We start from the raw sequence: 7171 nt of genomic DNA, 5'->3' as shown, positions 1-7171 counted from the left end.
AAGCCACCACATGGGTGCTGGAGATCAAACCCAGATCTTTTGGAAGATAAGTCATTGCTCTTAACTGCGGAATCATCTCTCCAACCTTAAAAAAAATTTTTTAAGGGTTAAGCACAGACTTGTGGCCAGAGCCTCTATCATGAATCCCCCCCTGCCCCCACTGTGCAATAGGGGCAGGGGTGTGGCGCTCTGTACAGCAGTTACCTGGCAACTATGTAAGACTCTGGGTCCCATTCCAAGCACCACAAATAAACAAATATAGATGAATGAATTGTGTCTTGATAACTTACAATACCTGATACAATGTAAATGTTGTGGAATAGTCATTGCTTAGTAGAATAATGATAAGTACATTTTCTGGAGCTGGGTCTCAGCTGGCAAAGGACTTGCCTAGCATATACAAAGATTGGTTCTATTCCCAGCATGGGATGAACCAGATGTCCCTTGCTTGTTATCCCAGCACCTGGTTGATAGAGGCAGGGAGATCAGGACTTCAACATAATACTTAGCTACAAATTCAGTTGGGGGGCTAGCCTGGGCTCCACAAGACCCTATCTCAATAAGACAAGAACAGGCCAGGCCCTAGCTTAGTCCATACAGTGGTTGGATTGCAAGCATGAGGAGCTCCGTTGGATTTCCAGAAGCCATGGTGGCTTGGGCTTGTGACTTCAGAGCCGAGAATGTGGAGACAGATGGATTCCTGGAAGTTGATGGCCAGCCAGCCCAGCCTACTTGGCCACTGAGAGACCCTAACACAGACAGCAAGATGTATGATTGGGGAATGACTTGGAGGTTGTCCTCCAGCCTTCACACACTAAGGTGCATGTGAATACATGGGCTCCACACACACACTTAAACCTGCCAGAGAACAAAAAGTACAGCTACCTCACCTGGGCTCAACACTTCACAGACACTCTATTCTATTTGAGAGTCTCATTAGCCCAGGCTAGGCTCATACTTGCTGAGAATGATGACCTCAAACTCCTGATCCTCCTGGGATTACAGCTATGTGCTTCCACAGTTTTCTGATCTTCCTTGGTTTTGCTGTTCTATCCCCATCTCTGTGGTTTTATGCAGTGTTAAGGACAGACTCCTTGAGTTTGTGCATGCTAGGCAAGCTCTCTACCCAGTGAGCCAGGTCTCCACTCCTGTGGCCCAGGGTCTGAGGGCAGATCTTCCTTGGTTTTGCAGTCCCACCTCACATACCCCAAGGCTTGCCTTTTGGATAGAAGGGATGATTAGTATATAGCTTAATGAGGATGCTTTAATCAGCCAGGAGCTTGTTAATGAATGAGCAACTCAACCCTGTAAATTTCAGGTTAATTGACAAAGGTGTGAGGAGGGAATTCCATTCTGAGCTCAGCTCAGCTTTTACCCAGCGTCATTGCCAGCACTCTGGTGGCTGTTGGGAAAGCCCCCAGCTGATTTGCATATTCAGCAGCTCTAATTAATTGTTCTGTTTCCTCAGAATCTACTGATAGCCCTTGTTCTCAGCTGAGGTGCAGAGGCCAACCAGGGGCTGCCTGAGCTGCATAGGGAGCCATTTTGGGAGATGCCCAGCAGGGATTGTGCACCTGGGCATGCAGAGCTCCTGCAGATCAGGCACACGCACTGACACATATGGAGCTGGGACACATTCAACTCATGTTTGTCATTGTCACAGCCTGTCTGTCTGTCTATCTATCTATCTATTCACCCATCCATCCATTCATCCATCCTTCCCTCCTTTCCTCTTACCCCCTCCCTTTCATGCTTGTGTGTGTGTGTGTTTGTGTGTGTGTGTGAGAGAGAGTGAGTGTGCATCCTTGTTCACACAGGAAGACCAGAGGAGGATGTTAAGGTCCCCCCTCTCTCTCTTTCTGCGTCCCCTACCCTGTCTTCCCATCAGACTGGACCTCACTGAACTTGGAGCTGTGCTGGAGCAGGCCCCAGGTATCTTCCTGTTTTTATCCCCACAGTGCTAGGGTTAAGTGCACAGGGTCACACCTGTGGTTTTTGGAACTCTGAATTCAGATCTGCTTGCCCTAAAGATGTCCACAGATGTTGCCCCAGCCTCCCCTGCTTGTCTGTCTTCTCTTTCTGTTTTGCTTTGTCCTTCCCTTCTTCCCTTCTTCCTTTCTTCCCTCCCTCCCTCCCTCCCTCCCTCCCTCCCTTCCTCCCTCCCTTCCTTTCTTGAATTTTTGACAGAATCTCATGTAACCCACAAGTTCAAGGACATCTCAGGCTACATAATTTGAGGCTAGCTCGGGTTATCTGTGAAAATTGGTCTAAGCCCTGCCCGCCCCTCCCCGAGATAAAACAAAAGGACATTGGCTAACTCTCCATCTCCCAGGCTGCACCTCCCAGGTGCACCACAGTGATTTTTTGTGGTGCTGGGGATGGAACTCATGGCTTTGTGGATGCTAGGGAAGTGCTCTAGCCATTGAGCTACAGATGGAGACCCTGTGCTGTTGTAGTTGAGGCAGGATCCGCCTTTGCTTGTGTAGAATGAAAGGCATGTATTACCACAGCCCGCTGACAATGGCCTTTTTATGTCCCTACAAACCAATGCAGCCAGAGCCTGGGACGTGCTCTGCTATTCCTTGTGGCTCACATGGCATCCACCTTGTGGATGGAGCTATGCTTGCTGATTTATCTCAGCTAGAATCCTAACTCTAGCCCTTCTTAGCTGTGTGACCTTGGACAAGCACCTTAGCCTCTCTGAGCTTCACTATACTCTGGTGAAACCCATTCTCGAGTTACTGCAGGAGTGGAAATAAACATGGACACCCCACCCCTACCCCCAGCTAGGGAGGGGGCGGAAGTCTGACTCCTCAGTTGTAGGAGCTGCTAGGGCTTCTAAGCAGAGTTCCAAGTTCCCCATGACCACAGATGAGGGCTCTGTTTCCTGTCTTGGCAGAGCCAGGAAGCCTTATTGGGTCTCCTTGTCCCGCCAACTCAGACCTCAATTCCCAGGCCTATGATGGAAAGCACATGCTCTGGCCTGCGGCCTTCCCTCCCTCCCTCCTCTGCTCCCACTGAGGGCTCCTGAGTCATCCTGGCTTCCTTGGCCCCTTCTCCCAGGCTCATTCCCACGCCTCTGGGGCGGCTGCTTGTGTGTCAGAGGGTGTTAGTGTGGTTCCATAGGGGTATGCTTGCCTGCGGCTCCCTGCCAGTGATGGGGACTTGGGGTGACTGCGCCCTGTGTTTCTGTGCTATGCTCTGTATTAACTGTCTGCTGTCTGTGCAAGTGAGTTCACATGTTAACCATGAACCTTAGGAAGTTTTTTTTGTTTGTTTGTTTTTGTTTCTCTGTGTAGCCCTAGCTGTCCTGGAACTCACTCTGTAGACCAGGCTGGCCTCGAACTCAGAAATCTGCCTGCCTCTGCCTCCCAAGCGCTGAGATTAAAGGCGTGCGCCACTACTGTCCGGCGAACATTAGGAGTTTAAACATACTTTTTCTTTCTTTTTTTTTTTTACCTTTTTTTTTTTTTTTAGACTGTCCTGATACTGGGATTAAGCCACAAAAGAGCATGCCATATCCTGAACCTTTATATTCATTACATTTTATTTATTTTGTGGGTGGTGGCTCATTCATGTCCACAGCATGGGTGTGCAGATCAGAGAACAACTTGCAGAATTCAGTTCTCTCCTTGTAAGAGTTCCAGGGATCAAATTCAGGTGATTAGGTTTAGAGGCAAGCCCCTTTACTTGCTAAGCACTTTTGCCTGTCCTGGCTTCTGTGTGCATGTGATGTGTGTTCTATGCATATTGGTAGAGTGTGTGTGTGTGTGTGCGCGTTTGAGGGAGTGTGCACCTGCCTGCTGCATGTAAGACATCAAATGGGCTCCTCTCTTACTCCCCCTTATTTCCTTGAGACAAGATCTATCACTGAACTGAAGCTTGCTGTGTACGCTGTCTGGCCAGTATGTTCTCAGGATCTGCCTGTCCCAGCCCCCAAATGCTAGGGTTACAGGCCCAGTCTTTTAGTAGGGTGCTGTGGAATCAAACCCAGACTCCTAGTGTATGTACAGCAAGTCTTTTTATCTGCTGAGCCATCTCTTAGACCCTCTTATGGTTTGTTTGTTCTTGAACTTCTTCTATGTGTGTAAATGTGTACACACATGTGGGGCGGAGCCATATATGAGCACATGTATGGAGAGAGTTGTATCATTGCTCCATTTGATTGCTTCACTTATGTAAACAATATATTTGGATCGTGTGTACCCCAGTACCTTCTCTGAACCTCTTGTTTCCAACAAGACCTCCTACTTTGATTACCTTTTTAAAAAAAATTATTAGACATGGTCCCTCACTGACCTGGGAGCTCACTGATTCAGCCAGGGTGGCTGGAGACTGAGACCCAGGGACCCTGTATCTCTGCCTCCCTGGTGTTGGGATTATAGGTGACTGTTACCACACTCAATCTTGAGGATTGAATTCAGGCCTTCACACTTCAGTAAGCTGTCTACTGATTGAGCCATCTCCCTAACTCCTGGTGTTTTGTTGTTGTTGTTGTTGTTGGTTGGTTGGTTGGTTGGTTGGTCGGTTTGCTTTGGTTTTTCCAGACAGGGTTTGTTTGTGTAGCCCTGGCTGTCCTAGAACTTACTCTATAGACTAGGCTGGCCTTGAACTCACAGAGATCCTCGTGTCTTTGCCACCTTAGCGCTGGGACTAAAGTTGTGCATTGCCACTGCTAGACTTGTTGTTTTGTTTTCAAGACTGGGTCTCACATAGTTCAGGCTGGCCTCACATTCACCACTTAGCTGAGGATGACCTTGAACTCCTGATCCTCCCGCTTCCACCTTCTGAGTGCTGGGATGACAGGCATGTGCTACCACACTCACTGTGACTGCCTGCGCTGTGATGTTTTACATCAGTGGCTTAAGATTCTGCCAGAGCAACCGGAGGCCCAGTTCCCATCTCTGTAACTGGGTCAACGAGCGCATGCATGTGCCTGATGCTGGCAGGTTCCCCAGTTCTCAGGCAGCAGTGGTGGGACACTGACAAATGACTGAAGAGAGGAAGAAGTCTGTAGTGAGCCCAAGGGTCAGGGTGAAACACAGGCCTCCCTGGATAGCCTCTTTGGGGACGCAGATGAGGCCTGTTCTCAATGTGGAAGCTATCTGGCAGGATCCTGAGGGAGCACTACCTCCCCCTCCCCCTCCCCCTCCCCCAGACACGGACAGGTCCCACAGACACTCCTGCTGCCTCCAAATCCTGGAGTTTGACTTAAGTAAAGGGCTGCGGCTATGTTGGTAGAGCGCTTGTCTACCCTGAAGGCTCTGGGTTCCATCTCTAGCACCATATAAACTAGACATGGGGATGCACACCTACCAGCCAGCACCTAAGCAGTGGAAGCAAGAGGATCAGGAGTTCAAGGTCATCCTCACAAGGAACTTGCAAGAAAGTAAAGGACTAGGGCTGGGGCCTAGCTCAGGAGTACTGGTCATCTAGCATGCTTGAGGCTGGAGTTTCAGTCTTAGCACAGCAGGAAAGAAGGTTGAGAGGGAGGAAAGAGGGGAGAGAGGAGTAGGAGGAGGCTGATGGGGAGGGAGAGGAGGAAGAAGGGAGAAAAGAGAGAAGACTGGAACTAAAGAGATGGCTCAGAGATTAAAGCTACTTCAGAGATTAAAGCTACTTCAGAGATTAAAGCTACTTCAGAGGATAAAGCTACTTCAGAGGATAAAGCTACTTCAGAGGATAAAGCTACTTCAGAGGATAAAGCGACTCTAAGCCTGATGACCTGAGTTCAACCCCTCACATGGTGAAAAAGAGAACCAATTCTTTCCTGTAAATTATACACAAAATGAGATACATGAAATAAATGTGTGTGTGTGTGTGTGTGTGTGTGTAAGAGAGAGAGGAGAGAGAGAGAAGAGAGAGAGGGGGGAGGGAGAATTTAAGAAAGAAAGGTGTGAAGGGACTTAGCTCAGTGCTGTTTATCTGGAGTCAAGTCAAAAGGTCGCTTAAATTAAAGGGTGCTTCTGGTGTAGGGGGAGGGCAGTTGGTTGCTTTGCACAAGGAGGAAGCTCTTGTCTGCTGAAAGTATTCATGACTATTTCCTGGGAGGCAGAGGCAAGTTTGTATCTGGTTACACAGCAAGCCCTAGGCCAGCCTGGGATACAGGATACTCGTCACAAGGCCAAACAACGTCTTTAAAAACAGTGTGTGCAAGTGATGTTTTGTATGGGTGTTGAGTATTTTGTGTATGGTGTGTTGGGTTGCGTGCCGTGTGTTGTGTGTTGTGTGCAATGTGTTGTGTATGTTGCATTGTGTACGGTATGTTGAGTATTGGGTTCCGTCTATACTGTGGTGTATGTGACGTGTTTTGGATAGCATTGTATTGTCTGTTGTGTGTGCTGTGCTGTGTGTGGTGTAGGTTGTGTGTTGTGGATGCATGCTTTCCAGTGTAGGCATGTCCGTGCACATATGTGTGTGTGCCCAAGTTGAGTGTTTTCTCTATGCACTTTTGGTTTGGCTTGGTTTTGAGTTAGGATCTCTCATTGAACTTGCTCGTTGGCTCAGCTCTGCTGACTGGAGCTTCAGGGATCCATCTAACTCTGCCCAGATCCAAACCAGTGCCGAGATTAGAGGATCGCTTTGGTCAGGGAACCTGCCTGCCTCCACCACACCCAGGTTTTCTCATGGGTGCCAGGCCATCTGCTTTCATGTCCTCGAGCTATAGAAGCAGGCACCCCACCCTCACCCCAAACACATCTTCAGGGTTTATCTCTGCGAAGCAAGAACCACATTGGGAGCTAGGGTGTGATGTTGCTTTCCCCTCTCCCCTCACAAAAGTTTAAATAGTGGAAGCTTGCCCTGGAGGTTAATGGAACCTTTAAAAGGTGGGGCTTAGTGGAAGGTGATGCAGCCACTAGGGGGCGCTGAGAGACAGTACAGTAAAGAGGACTTCATAAGGGCATAGCGAGGTTCTGGGATTCTCTGTCTCTCTCTGTCTCTCTCTCTCTCTCTTTCTCTGTGTGTCTGTCTGTCTGTCTCTGTGTGTGTCTATCTCTGTCTCTCTGTCTCTCTGTCACTCTCTGTCTCTCTGTCCCCCTCCCTCTCTCATCCCCCGCCCTCTCTCTCATAGTTTCACTATATACTTCTAGCTCAGTGTAGACCAGGCAGGTCCTGAACACACAAGGGTTCTGCCAGCCTCTGCCTCTGAATGTGGAATGAAGAGCCAGCC

Source organism: Mastomys coucha, unplaced genomic scaffold, assembly GCF_008632895.1.
Source record: "Mastomys coucha isolate ucsf_1 unplaced genomic scaffold, UCSF_Mcou_1 pScaffold23, whole genome shotgun sequence".
Classification (NCBI taxonomy): Eukaryota; Metazoa; Chordata; class Mammalia; order Rodentia; family Muridae; genus Mastomys; species Mastomys coucha.
The sequence above is the reverse complement of the archived record's forward strand: the minus strand, read 5'-3'. Positions refer to the sequence as shown.